This window comes from Ambystoma mexicanum, chromosome 10, assembly GCF_040938575.1.
Source record: "Ambystoma mexicanum isolate Mex_15411 chromosome 10, UKY_AmexF1_1, whole genome shotgun sequence".
Lineage (NCBI taxonomy): Eukaryota > Metazoa > Chordata > Amphibia > Caudata > Ambystomatidae > Ambystoma > Ambystoma mexicanum.
In genome coordinates, this window is record NC_090932.1 from 1,282,441,123 (window position 1) to 1,282,456,509 (window position 15,387).

The following is a 15,387-nucleotide window of genomic DNA, read 5'->3' on the forward strand; positions in this document are numbered from 1 at the left end:
CAGCGGATGCTATGGGGCGCTGGGGCCACCTGTCGGAAGATCAGATGAGGGTCCTGGAACGCATATCCTCAGTGCTCCACGTCCAGGTCCTTGGGAGGCAGACCCGTCTGGAGTCGAGCGGTAAGTGTACATGCATACTGATTGTATGCTGTGCGTGTGGTGGTGTGCCAGTAGTGTGCAGGTTGCACATGTGATTTTGTCGGGCCATGTATGTACAGGGCCGTGAGGCTGACACATGCGAGGCCTCTCATGTGTGACACATGGATGGTGCATGTGTGTGTGAGCTTGCATGCAAAATGCTGATGTGTGGGCACACATGTTTGGATGACTGTGTATGTAAGTTGGGATGGTTGTGGTGTCACACATGGATGTCGGTTCCAGCTACATGTGTCTGCACCGTGTGCATGTGCATGTGTGTGTATTTGACAAGGGTACAACAGTGATGCAACATGGATACCTGGGACACTGATGTGTAGAAGACTGATTGCCAGATGTCACATGGGTGCAAATCACATCACTGCGACAGTTGTAGGAGGTGTACACATGCATGTGAGTGTGGTGGCGTGTGTGCGTGTCTAGTGCACTCCTTGTGTTTCATGTGATGTCAGGCTCACCTTTGGCTGTTCATGCTGTTTGTATGTGTATGGATGGTGCTGGCTGTTGCAATATGGCTGTGGAATAGCTCATGTGTGTATGAGTCCATTGTACAGTGCCCTGATGCCTGTCTCCTATCTCTCCCTGTCTGCAGCGTCAACTGATGAAGAGGGCGGAGAGGGTGCTGTGGAGCACAGCGGCAGGGATTGCACCGCCAGGCGGAGACGCAAGGCCCGGCTCCCCTCCCAGGTTGTCATCTCGTCGGGGAATGAGGAGTCCGTTGCCGCGTCCCAGGTCGCAGCTGCTGAGGGGAGGTGCAAGAGACAGAGGTCGGAGTTGGACTCCTCGGCAGCAGAAGGGGCAGCTGAGACCCCACAGGGTCTGACGGAGGAAGATGGCAGGGAGTCATCCAGGTTGGTGGGGGGTTTGGTGGAGGAGGAGGCCGTGCAAGGGATAGAGACAGGGTCTGGAGGTGGGGATTCAACTGGTGCTAGTGAAGCTGCGGAGGTGCCTGTGTGCAATCCTGTCCCTGATCCTGTCACTGCATCATCTTGCACCAGCAGGGATGCCTACGTCCAGACCCGTTCTCAGGGAGGGGATTGGCTTACACCAACTGGCCTTCTCTCCCAGCGTATGTGGCTATCCGGCACCGGGTTGAGCCTGTCCTGGGTAGGGTGGTGTTGCGTCAACGGGCCATGCGAGCTGACCTGCAGTCTTTTCATGAAGAGACTGCATGTCTTCTCGCATGGCTCGTTGACCGCGTTGACCCACTGGGAAAGCTCACCAGGGCCGGATTCCTCTGTATACTGGACCTTGTTCCAACCCCCCCCCTCAACTGAACCCCCTATGCCCCAGTCGTCCTCCATGCCATCTTCCCACCCATGTATCACCTGGGTGCCCTGTGGAGCTGCCTCTGACCCTGCGGCCAGGCTGGTGGAGGACACATCCCTGCCACAGTCAGGAGTCGTACGTCCAGCAGGGGTGGCCACATCAACAACTGCACCCCAGCCGCAGGAGGATGTGCAGGCAGCAAGAGCCAGGGCACAGGCAGCGGCACAGCAGCAGCAGCAACAAGGTGGGAGCCATGATGGCTCGGGGCCTTCATCATCGGAGGGGCAGGCATCGGCCGGAGGGCAGGAGGACCCTGGACGGGAAGTGTCTTCCGTGTGGCAGCGGTTGGGCCATGCGATAGATGCGGAGCAGCAGCGGGCGGAAGAGGCACGGCTTACGATGGTCAGGGCGGAGAACTCCATGCGGAGGGCCCTGAGGCGGGCCGAGTGCCTCGAGGCCATTCGCAGGGACCTGGAGATCCAGATGGCATCGTCCCTGTGAACCCTCTGGGCCATGGAAGAGGACCGCCTCCAGGACATTGAGCAGGAGTTGGATGATGCCCTGGCCCGGGACATCAACCAGTGAGCCGTTGGACCTGCCCGCTGCCCTTGTAAATAGTTAGTTAGTGTTAGGTTTCCTTTAGTTTTTTCTTTATTTTGGACCGCTTGAACACTGAACCACATTTTTGTATATAGTTTTTTTATTAGGTAGTAGTATTTGGTAGGTTTCATTTATTGAGTTGGGCTCATGGACCCTGGATTCTTCGATTGTACATAGTTCTACATTGGATTCATCTTTTTTTATATTTTTCATCTGTTCACCATGGAGCAATGGTTTTTACTTTGTTTTTAACCTTGTATTTTATTATTTGGACTGTGACTTTGGACACCATTCCTTTTTGGATTTCTTTGGCTTATGATTTCTTGTTTTTCATTATTTACCGGACATGGACCATTTCTTTTGTTATTCCCATTGTTGTGTGTTTAATTTGATTTACGTTCATGTTATCTTTAATATATATTTTTTAATACTTCCATTTGTGGTATTATCTCATTGGTTTCATGCATGTCATGATTTGTGTTTTGAGATTCACTTGCACCCATTGTGTGTGTGTGACGGACATGTGTTCATTTACATACTTGCCATTGGGGTTGTATCATGTAATTGCCTTTTCTATGTGGGTGGATGCAATACTTGGTTGGGTCTTTGTGCTGGGTAGGCTGGCCAGAAGGGCCATGATTTAGGATCGTCATGACCTGGGGCAAGGGGACATGAGCGGGGGCCTGCTGGCAGGTGCCCCTCACTGCTGGGGGGGTGGGGGTACAGGGGGACATGAGTGGGACATGAGTGGGGGCCTGCTGGCAGGTGCCCCTCACTGCTGGGGGGTGGGGGTGCAGGGGGACATGTGTGGGACATGAGTGGGGGCCTGCTGCCAGGTGCCCCTCACTGCTGGTGGGTGGGGTACAGGGGGACATGTGTGGGACATGAGTGGGGGCCTGCTGGCAGGTGCCCCTCACTGCTGGTGGGTGGGAGTCCAGGGGGACATGTGTGGGACATGAGTGGGGGCCTGCTGGCAGGTGCCCCTCACTGCTGGGGGGTGGGGGTGCAGGGGGACATGTGTGGGACATGAGTGGGGGCCTGCTGGCAGGTGCCCCTCACTGCTGGGGGGTGGGGGTGCAGGGGGACATGAGTTGGTGATCAGTAGTGCAAGGTGACATGTGGCTTTGCTGGGGGCCATGCCCATGGTGGATGGGCTGCCTGCGGGACATGACCAGGGGTGCAGGGTAGTCCCCTGTGGTGTGGGTTTCCTGCAGGGGCCGTGGAGGGTGTAGAGGGAACACTTGGGAGGACCCACACTGCCAAATCACATGTAGGACTCCCCGGCACCCCCATAATACACGTACCCTGCTGAAATTGCGTGTGAAACTTCCCGCACACCCCAGGAATACACGTACCCCGCTCCAACAGGGCCCTTTCACGTGTGAAACTTCACGCGAACCACAGGAATACACGTACCCCGCACCAACAGGGCCCTTTCGCGTGTGAAACTTCACGCGAACCACAGGAATACACGTACCCCGCTCCAACAGGGCCCTTTTGCGTGTTAAACTTCACGTGAACCCCAGGAATATTGGCCCTGTGCGAGCGAGCGGGGTACATGTATTTCTGGGGTTCGCGGGAAGTTTCACCCACGATTTCTGCAGGGTACAAGTATTACGGGGTTCGCGGGAAGTTCTACGCGCGAAAGGGCAACGCCTGTGCACAATACTTCACAGACGCGCTTACGCGCTAAGGACCTTTGGTCCAATGAAATCGCGAACGCATGCTGACCCGCTTACGCACTAAGGGCCTTTCCTCGAATCACACGCTGACGTGCAATTTTTTCATGTGCCAAATCACTCCGTATCAAGCTGGCCACGCGAAAAACACACGGAAGACCACGCTCCTGCCCAAAAGGCCGAATCACTGCCCCCCAGAGACCCGAGCAGCCTCCCACCTGCCATCTGCTGCTGCCTGACTGCCTGCTGCCCATGTGCCCTACTATTTGGTGCCTGCACATCAGCCATCTGCAGGGGTCCAGTTGCTGTGTCCACACCTGCTGGAACTGAAGACTCCCGACTGGGATACCATCGCTCCACAGCCCAGCCCCAGGACCCAGTTGCCCACCCACGCCTGCCTCTGGGGTTGCCATGTCGGTCACACCACCATCTGGCAGCACTGGCAACCCCCAGCCAGAGAGGCAGAGGGGCACCGGCTTCACTGCCACCGAAGTTGGTGTCCTGGTGGAGCTTGTCCTGGGGCATTATGATGCCCTCTTCAGATCATCACGCGCCAACAAGGAAGGACGGGACAGGATCTGGGACGACTTTGTGGTTGCCATCAACGTGGAGGGGTGGCAACCCGCAACATCAAGCAAGTGAGGAAGCGCTGGGAGGACTTGAGGTCCAGGACCCTCATGAAGGCCCGGCGCCTCGTGGAGGGGGGCCGGGGCACCATGAGTATCATCCAGCTGAGGGTCCTGGAACGCGTATGCCCAGCGCTCCACGCCCAGATCCTTGAGAGGCAGACCCGTCTGGAGTTGAGCGGTAAGTGGCCAAGCATTGCCATGTGAGACAGGGCATGTTGCAGTGTGCTAGTTGTCTGATACTTGCCTGTATGTGTGACATAAGCCATGTACGTATGTGTGTGTGCAGGGACATCATGGTCATGCATGTGAGACCAGTAATGTCTCAACTACATGGTTGGTGTATGTGTTGAAATGCAACATGGGGAGCTCTATGCGGAATGGACACATGAAAGCATGCCAGTCTCTGTTCCTGGACATGGGTGGGGGTGAAGGATGGGTGCTGATGCCATGTACATATATGGTGTCCATGTCTGTGTGTCTGACCTGCGTGTCTGTGACTTGTAAATGCCATGGATGCATTACACATGTCTGTGATAATGTTTAGATTCACTGATGCAGCCTAGTCATCCTTGTATCCACTGTGTCTGGGGTGTACGAGTCCAGATGGATGAAACTACGGTGAGGTGTGTGCATGTGATAGGCATGACCCATGATGCATGTGAGTTTCAAACCAACATTGTATGTTTCAAGAGTCCCTTGGACATGTATGCTAATGTCCATGGCATGCGCCATGCCTGTTACTGCATGTGTTTTGCCTGCACTGACCCATGTGTTGTGGAGGGACATGATGGAAGTGATGTTTGACAGTGCCACTCATCTGCTATTGCTTCCTGTCTAGGGGACCATTGTACAGTACCCTGATGCTTGTGTTCTATGTCTCCCTCTACACAGCGCCAAGTGAAGAAGAGGGCGGAGACGGCGCTGTGGAGAAAAGCGGCGGGGATGCCCCCACGGCTGCAGCGGAAGGGGTGGGTGAGCCCCCACAGGGGCTTGCAACGGCGGAAGACAGTGTGGAGCCATCCAGGTTGGTGGTTTCCACAGAGGAGGAGGAGGCTGCTACTGAGCCGCATATGGGGCCTGGTGGGGGCATCCCTGCTGGTGCAAGTGGTGCAGTCCAGGGGCAGGGGCATGAGGCAGCACAGGTCACCGTGGAGGGACCTGTGCATGTCACTGTCCCTGACACTGTGACTGCACCACCATGCACCAGCAGGGATGCCCCATTCCAGGCCCGTCCGCAGTTAGGGGGGATGTCCATGTCATCTGACACTACTCTACCTGCGGATGAGGGGACCCCTGGCCTTATGGAGAAGGTCCTGATTGGTGTCTCGTTGCGCACGGGTGTCATTCGTGATGAGGTGCGTGCTTCCCGGGGGAGCATGCACGTCATCACGAAGAGCACCGTGCCAACATGGCCCAGTTGGGAGCGACCATGGTCGGGGGTTTCCTACATGTGTCGGGCACTCTGGCGACCCTCTCCTCCTCTGTGGAGGCTATGCGCCAGTCGTTCTCCATGCCGTCTTTCAACCCAGATGCCACCAGGGACCCCTGTTGACCTGCCCCGACCAACGCAGCCAGCTCCGTGGGGATCCCATCCCTGACACAGTCGGGAGTCGGAGGTCCAGCAGGGGTGGACACACCAGCAACTGGACCCCAGCAGATGGAGGATGTGACGGCATCATCGAGCAGGGCACGTGCACGACGGCATCGGTGGATTCCATCAGCCTGGATGCCGTCGTGCTGGCAGAGGCAGTTGCGTCGGAGGCAGCGGCAGGCTCGACGTGGGAGGCATCATGGCTCGGGGCCATCAACATCAGGGTGGCAGGCATCGGCCGGAGGGCAGGAGAACCCTGGAATGGGAGTGTCTTCCGTGTGGGAGCGGTTGGGCCAGCAGATAGGTGCGGAGCGGCGGCGGGCGGAGGAGGAACGGCTCACAATGGTCAGGGCGGAGAACTCCATGCGGAGGGCGCTGAGGCGGGGTGAGTGCCTCGAGGGTATTCGCAGGGAGTTGGAGCTGGACACTGCATTATCCCTGCGAGACCTCGGGGACAGTGAACATGCCCGCCTCCAAGCCATTGAACAGGAGTTCGATGATGCCCTGGCCCATGACATCAACCAGTGAGCCATCGTACTAGCCTGCCGCCTTTGTATATAGTTATTTAGGTTTAGGTTTCATTTCTTTATTATTATGACTTGGAGTCCACAGACTTTGCTCCACTTTTTGTGTATAGTTGTATTTTAGATAGGGTTTTTGTTAGGTTTCATTTGCTTTTGGGATAATGGACCCTTCAGACTTTCGTTTTCAATTTTCAGGACATGTATATACTTTCTTTTAGTCATATTCACATGGAGTAATGTTTTTTTATGCTTTTCATCTTTGGATTTCGTTCTATGGACTTTGGGGAGGCACCACTTATATTTTTAAATTTTTTGGATTTCTTTTCTTGCTTGGATTTGACTTTCTTTTTCTTATTTCAAAAATGATTTCTTCTTTTGCATGTGTGCTTTTCATTTTGACATTTGTTATACTTTTTAATACATTTATTTATTCAACATTATTGGTGTGGTGTACAGTGATGGTTTGGTGCATGTCTCCATGGGCATTGACACAGTCATGTGTTGCAACTGTGTGGCTCTGTAGGACATTTGCTGATGGGCATGCTGGTTCTTTTCAGACTATTATGGAATGGGTGATTGACTAGGGAGTGGGTGCAGTGGATCGTTGGGTGTTTGCACTGGGGGGTGGAGGGGTGGGATTTGGGTTGGCATTAGGGCCATGGGTATGTATAGTCATGGCGTGGTGTTTGGGGGACATGTGTGGGGTCCTGCTGGCAGGTGCCCCTGACTGCTGGGGGTGGGGGTGCAGGGGAACATGAGTGGGACATGTGTGCGGGCCTGCTGGCAGGTTCCCCTGACTGCCCGGGGGTGGGGCTGCAGGGGGACATGAGTGGGACATGTGTGGGGGCCTGCTGGCAGCTGCCCCTGACTTCTGGGGGGGGTGCAGGGGGACATGAGTGGGACATGTGTGGGGGCCTGCTGGCAGGTGCCCCTGACTGCTGGGGGTGGGGGTGCAGGGGGACATGAGTGGGACATGTGTGGGGGCCTGCTGGCAGGTGCCCCTGACTGCTGGGGGTGGGGGTGCAGGGGGTCATGAGTGGGTGCCTGCTGGCAGGTGCCCCTGACTGCTGGGGGTGGGGGTGCAGGGGGACATGAGTGGGACATGAGTGGGGGCCTGCTGGCAGGTGCCTCTCACTGCTGGGGGGTAGGGGTGCAGGGGGGCATGAGTGGGACATGAGTGGGGGCCTGCTGGCAGGTGCCCTGCACTGCTGGGGGTGGGGGTGCTGGGGGACATGAGTGGGGGCCTGCTGGCAGGTGCCCCGCACTGCTGGGGGGTGGGGGTGCAGGGGGACATGAGTTGGTGACCAGTAGTGCAAGGTGACATGTGGCTTTGCTGGGGGGCATGCCCATCGTGCATGGGCTGCCTGCGGGACATGACCAGGGGTGCAGGGTAGTCCCCTGTGGTGTGGGCTGCCTGCAGGGGCTGTGGAGGGTGTAGAGGGAACACCTGGGAGGATCCACACTGCCAATTCATGTGTAGGACTCCCCGGCACCCCGTAATACACGTACCCAGCCCGTTCGCGTGTGAAACTTCCCGCGCACCCCTGAAATACACGTACCCAGCCCATTCGCATGTAAAACTACCTGTGCACCCCTGAAATACACGTACCCAGCCCATTCGCGGGTAAAACTTCCCGCGCACCCCTGAAATACACGTACCCAGCTCATTCGCGTGTGAAACTTCACGCGAACCCCAGGAATACACATACACCACTCGCACAGGGCCTATCACATGTGAAACTTCCTGCGCACCCCTGAAATACACGTACCCAGCCCATTTGCGTGTGAAACTTCCCGCGCACCCCTGGAATACACGTACCCAGCCCATTCGCGTGTGAAACTTCCCGCGCACCCCTGAAATACACGTACCCAACCCATTCGCGTGTGAGACTTCCCACGCACCCCTGAAATACACATACCCAGCCCATTCGCGTGTGAAACTTCCCGCGCACCCCTGAAATACACATACCCAGCCCATTCGCATGTAAAACTTCCTGCGCCCCCCTGAAATACACGTACCCAGCCCATTCGCGTGTAAAACTTCCCGCGCATCCCTGAAATACACGTACCCAGCCCATTCGCGTGTGAAACTTCCCGCGAACCCCAGTTATACACGTACCCCGCTCGCACAGGCCCTTTCGCATGTGGAAGTTACCGCGAAACCCGTAATACACGTTCCCCGCTTGGCGTTTGATGTTTGGCAGTCCGGTAAACTGGTTTTGGGTTGGCGCAGACCTTTGCGCTGGATTGGGGATTTTGATGCCTTTTCCTTGCGCGAGGGCGTTCTTGGGGGCGTAACTGGCGCTGCTGCAGGGTCGCTGTGCCACTCTGCGCCACGGCTGGTTTTGGAGGCTAAAATCCATGAATACGCTGTGCGCTGAAATGGATTTTATCGCACGTGGCTGGCACAGTCTATCGCACGGGAACACTGTGCGCCAGCCGCCTGCGCCACTTTTGTGCGAATTTCCATGAATTACCCTGTTTGTCTCTCCATTGTCCGGTCCATCTGTTATGTTCTGTATGGCTTTGTCTAGCTTCCAATAATTGTTCATCATGTCTAATTTCTTTAAGTAACTATCTTCATACGGGAACGTTCCTTTGGACACCCATCTCAACTCAACGTGGCTGCCTTCCCTTGTAATCTTCCTCGAGTTTGCACCATCGAGAGATACATTAGGCATGGTGCTCTTGCTGCAGGTATTTCAGTTGTTATGAACGTTCTGGTGGCACTCATGGCATAGGGGATTAAAGAGCAGACATAACAGCTTTCCCTGGTGGTTTCCTTAACTACTTTTTTCATGTGTTTGTACCACATATTATTAGACACTCGGGCAGTGTCAGTGAGATACATGTCAACCCGTATCATGTCTGTGTCAACACTGCGCTTATCTCTCCTTACCTTATCAGCAGTGTTCTCCTGTCCACCTGACATGGTTGTTCCACCTGCTCGGGTTGGGGAACTGTTAGTAGAGGGTACATCGGCAGTACTAACAACAAGATATATTTGCCAAAATACGAATCCCATCAACCCACTTGGAAATAATAGACACAACATAATAATAATGTTCTTTATTGTTTCCCTCATTTTCATTTAAATTGCTTGAGCCATGCAGCCTGAAGATATAGTTACCCACCTGAAATGCCCAAAGAAATGCGTTATTGTGTTAGTATTGCAAACACTCTTAAGCCCTGCGGATCAAATAATCACTGATGGCAAAGGCAAACACTTCTTCCCACAGTTTTCTTAATGATGGGTCTCTTAGAGTGGAAAGGTCTGGGGGATCACCATGCTTGAGCTCGGGGTAGGTTTGGGCCAAATACTTTACAAAGGCAAGATAGTATACTCCGGGGGATCGGGCTCGGTTTCTGCTGGGTCTCCTTACAGCGTGGACAAAACTGGTTGTTGAATGTCTCTGAGTGACAGGTAGAGGGCAACATGAACATGAAAAATAGTAACAGTTATGTCAGCTTCCTCATAGACTGTGTGGGGAAAAGGAAAAATAACAAACAGACAGTGTACCCTATTCTATGTCAACAAGTTTTCCAGGCTCTACTTCCACTGCTAGGGAGCGCATGACCATTGGGTGTTCTTCTCCCAGTCGTGTAAGCTCAGAACAGACTTGTAGCTCTTCCAGGTGCTGGACTTTGGCCCCGTCGGTCAAGGCAACCTTGCTGCCTGCAGAGGCCACTGCTTTGTAAGATTTGATGTCCACCAAATGGTTCCAGCCTGTCTTACCCTCTAGTTTGACAGCCCCATCGGCCACTTGGTCCACGGAATGCGGGCTGGTGAATCTGTGCGTATTCCAGTGCCAAACAAAATTCCTGAGGAGGACGATGCCCCCCACACTCACAGGGTTTTAGAATTCAGAGTCTTGTGGTGCGCTGTCACAGTTGCTCTCTTCGTTGTCTTCTGGGCCCCCCGGTGCCGCTGTATCTGGCGGGAGATAAAAGAAGTGCTAGTCACCAAAGAAATAATATATATATTAATTTCCTGACCTGACACATCTGCACTATTCTCACAATCCTTCAGTGCTCTTGTGCGAGGAGCCTGGGTAAGATGCATGCGCTGTCCCGTCACCATCTCATTGGGCGTTAAATGGTGGTCGGACCCGTGCTTATTGCGCAATGCAAACAGCGCAAGATGTGAACAGTGAAGACAATTATTTTTGGTACTCTGCTGTTTCTTGGCTATGCACTCTTTCAGGAGGCCATTCAGGTGTTCACACATTCCATTTGCTTGCAGATGATACGCACAGGCGAACTTATGTTGGATGCCTAACAATGCTGTGATGCGCTGCTCACTTTATTGGCAAATTGAGGCCCGTTGTCAGACCACAGGTCCTCACACATGCCCCACCTTGGGAACACATCCAGGAACTTGCTCGCTCTAAGGGCATCAGCATGTGAACAGGGCCCAGCCTCAATTCACCTGGAAAAGGGGCACACAACTACTATCATGTAGCGGTATCATTGACAGACCTGGATCATGTTGACGTAATCCACGTGTAAATGCTGGAATGGGCCTAATGGCCTTGGTATGGCTCCTCTCACCACTCTCAATGTATGCTCTGTTGTAAACTGCTGGCAGGTGAAACAGTTACTCACAAATTCAGCCATGTGGTCAGTCAAATTGGGGCAGAACCATGTTTCTTCAATGCTTGTAGCAATAACGTCCTTGCCTGTGTGTGTTGGATAGTGCAATTGTGTCAGTGCTGTGTTCAACAATGCTAGTGGCATTACCACCTTCCCTATATTGTCCTGCCACCATAGGGCATCTGTTGGAGACATTGAACATCCTCTCCTTATCCACAGCTCTTTCTCTTCCTTGGGTGCAGCTCCCTGCAACTCCATGATCTGTGCTGCTGGCAGCACGTACCCTTCCTTGAGCCCCATATTCCTTGTGCACTCTTTCGTCCCTCCTAGCTCCCATTGCTCCCCGAAATATGTGGAGCACTAGGCTTCAAAGTCTGCTGCCTCGCTTCCCCTTGAGAAGGGATCTTCCCCTTTCATGTGGGCTTGGTACTTCACTATTGCTACCTGTGTTGGATAAGCAATTACTTAAATCGGTCTGCCCAGTGAAAGTGCATATTGTAGTGGATTCCTGCCTGCCCTTCTGAACCCTTTCGTGCCAGTCCATAGTGTACTGTGGATGTCACATAGGCTGAGTCGAAATAAATTGTCACTTCCTTCTCAATGCTGTTTTCCAGTGTCAGTATTAGGTCCCCTAGTTCTGCTGCTTGCGCTGAACAATGGAATGGTAGGCACGCACTTGATACCACTTGACTTTTCCGTCCCCCTTCAGCCTTACCACTTGCAGTTCCAGTATGCCTGACCCCATCTGTCTGGTTAATTGTTGATGAACCGTCAATGTAGAGCACATCTCCCCCATCAAGTGCATCCTCCTCTACCTTGCGAGCTCTACTGAACATCTCTGTGTTTGCTGTACAGTCATGTGCATAGTCTCTTGTCTGTAGAACATCTGCTAGAAATCTTGCTGGGTTAACAATCCTGCATCCCACTATTTTAAGGCCTACATTAGATAGTATCACCTTGTATCTTGATGCTCTTTGTGTAGTCAGAGTGCTCTTTGGCTTCTGCAGTATTGCAAAGAAGGAGTGCTCCATGAAAAGAGTGGTGGTGCTCCCCATGGTTATCGCTGCTGACATGTCCACAGCAAATGCGTCAGCTGTAAAAGCTTGTTCACACTGAGAGTGTCATCTCATTACTGGGTTGAGTTGCCTATTGTAGTAGGATATTGGCTTGTGGCCCATGCTCGTCTTTTTTGCCAGTACTGCCTTCATCACTGTACCGTCAGTGTGTGAGAACAGGAAAAATTCCTTTTCGTAGTCTGGGATACCTAACCCTGGTGCTGTGCTTATTGCTTTCTTCAGTTCCTCAAATGCCTCAGTCATCTCAGAGGTCCATGTCAGTGTCTTTGTTCTTTTCTGTGCTTCCTCTGGTGCATCCAATAGTGGCCCTGTGTGTGTGCTGTAGTCAAAGACCCATGCTCTGCAGTAGTTGCACAACCCTAAGAACTGTTGTATTTCCCTCACTGTCGTGGGCTTAGGTGTCTTGCATATTGTCTCTGCTCTTTCTGGGATTATTTGTCGGGCATTTTGGGATATTGTTTGTCTAATGTATAGCACCTCCTTCTGACAGTACTGTCGCTTGGCTTTGTCTGCCTTGTATCCCTTGTCAGCTAACACAGTCAGCATGTGTACTGAGTCCTTCCTACACTGATCTTCTGTGGTGCTGCAGATCAAAATGTCATCTACATATTGCAAAACTGTGCTTTCCATCTGTATGTTGCTCAGGTCCATCGGTATCCCTCTGTTAAAGATGGATGGTGACTTCAGTACCCTTCTGGTAAACAAGTGCACCAACATATTATCCATTACAGAATGTTCGATATCAGATGGCCCCAATGTCATAGCATAAAAAACCAACCCGAATAATTTCAAACTTCTCCAGGCCAAATGGAAGGACAAGATAGGAGGATGGATTGCACGGCACACAAAGAGCTCCTCAGAATCTTTACAGCACCACCTATGGGCACGTATATGTAGTGTGAATCATTCCTTTTACACCTTAACCTCAACCACCAAATTTACCTGTCCTTTCTGCTCATGCATAGACCTTCTCTAGTGGTAGGAGACCAACATCTCAATGTTCTTGAAAATGTCAATATCTAGTTTGAATAAGAAAATTAAACTTTAAAAAGATTCTACCAGGCATGCAATGGATGCAGTTACCACTCCCTGCCATATTTTGTGTAACACAAATCGAAGAAATGCTGATATTCTCCTCAATGAATACCCAATCAGCACCTGTTGGCTTAACTAATTCCATCCCATTGGCAATGCAGAATTCACTAAACTGAAGAAGGAGAGCAACAGAGCATGCTCCCAAGCAGACGTCTGCTCCTAGGACATCTACAAAGACATCCTCACTAAAGAAACCCCGGCTCTCTTCTTTAACAAACTCAAGAAAGCTTCACTGATAATAGGAATTGTACCAAGACTTTTCAAGATAGCCTATGTTAAACTACTCCTCAAAACAACAATGGAACTCTAAGCTGCTGATCATAAATATAGCACAACCAGATACATTCCTGGAAAGCTATGCAATCAGTTGATGGAACACTTCGAGGCAGATTCTCAAAAAGAATGCAAATCAAAAAATCAGATGGGATACGCTTTTTTTATTTGCGTTAGTTTTTAAAAAAAATGTTTTATTTTATTGTTGAATATTTAATCAAAGGATTTGATTTTTACAACATCTTTGCTCTTTGTTTCTTTAGTCGTGTTTAGTCTCTTTGGTTTAAATCTTACATTTTCTGGCTATTTTAAGTGGTATTGAGGAGAAGAAGGTCGTCCCAGTAGGTAAGAAAGTCTTAATTTTCGTTTCGTTTCAAGGCAAGTTTTTCAATTAGGGTCTGAAGGATCTTGAATGTCGCTAGTTGCCAAGATGTGCGATCACCACTAATCATCCTTTTCCACCATGTTTCTTCGTCAGTTACTGTTGAATGTTGGCAGATGTATTTCATGTAGGGATGTTGAGTGTCCGTGAAACTTGGGCAAAACAGTAAAAGATGACGAATAGTCTCTTTCTCTTTGCCACAGAATTTGCAGATGTTAGTCAGAGATTGATTTCTTATATGACGAATTTGATTGGTGTCTAAAAGGTTTGGTCTTGCTCTCATTATGAGGTTGCGTGCCGCTCTGCTTGGACATTTTTTGATATAGTTCTGGAGGTCATCTCTTTTCTTCCATAACGAGGGAAAGTGAGAGACGAGCTTGTATTCGGACGCTACATCTAAGGTGTGGATCCAGTCTATTTCTTTTATTTTTTTGGTTATTCTTGTCGGGTTGTTGATCAGATCATCTTCTGTGCATTCGATGGATTTCAGTAGGGCTTGATTTTCTTCTTTCCATTGGTTTAGCATTGTGCAGCTTCCCCCTACGATTTCTTTGAGCACCAGATCGTGGAGGAAGGAGCAGTTAGGTAGAATACATTTCCTGTAGAGCATCAGTGTGTTGCAGTCCACCGTGCCTTGAAGGGAAAGCAGACTGAGTTCTCGGCGTATCAGTGTGATTGGAGTTGAATCTGGTAGGCCGAGAGTCGTCCTCCAGAAGTAAGCTTCTAGTTTAGCCCAGAGAGTCTTAGGTAGGCATGGCATAGCTTCTGCTCCATATGTTACAATGGGAACCACCTTTTGTTTGTAGAAGTTCAGTAGTGGGAAGGTGGAAAATTTGCCAAATTTTCTATCTATTGCTTTGCCTTTTGTTGCTAGGCTTCGAACTTTGTCAAACAGAGATTCTTGCATAGCCGTGTCTTTTGCTGAGTTATCCAGTATTACGCCCAGATATTTGAAGTTCTTTACTCTTTCAATTTTGTTTTTTTCTAGGAACCAGTTGGACTTGTCCTCGGTTTTGGCTGTGCGCTCCATCAACATGATTTTAGTTTTATCGATGTTGATTTCTAGATTGTTCTCATTGCAGAATAGTTGTAGATTGGTGAGTTGGCGTTGAAGGCCTATGGGCGTCAAATCCAGTAGGATAAGGTCGTCCGCATATAGCAATCTGCTGATGCTCGTTTGTGCTATTTTTGGTGGAAAGGATCTGATCAGAGCTTCAGAGTGTTGATAATCTCCCATGTAAGCGATGAAGAGGGCCGGTGCCAACGGACAGCCCTGTTTCACTCCTCTTTTTGTGTTGATTCGAGTAGATAGACTGACTTGCTGATTTAGTCTCACTTTAATGTTGGTATCCATATGAAGTGCTTTGATCGGATTTAGGATGTTGCTTGGACAGCCCCAGGTAGATAATTTCAGCTAGAGTCTGGTGAGGTCGACTCTATGGAAGGCTTTAGAGAAGTCTATGAAGGCCATATACACTTTTGGGTGGCCGTCTTTTACTTTGTTTTTTAAGATGGCTAAG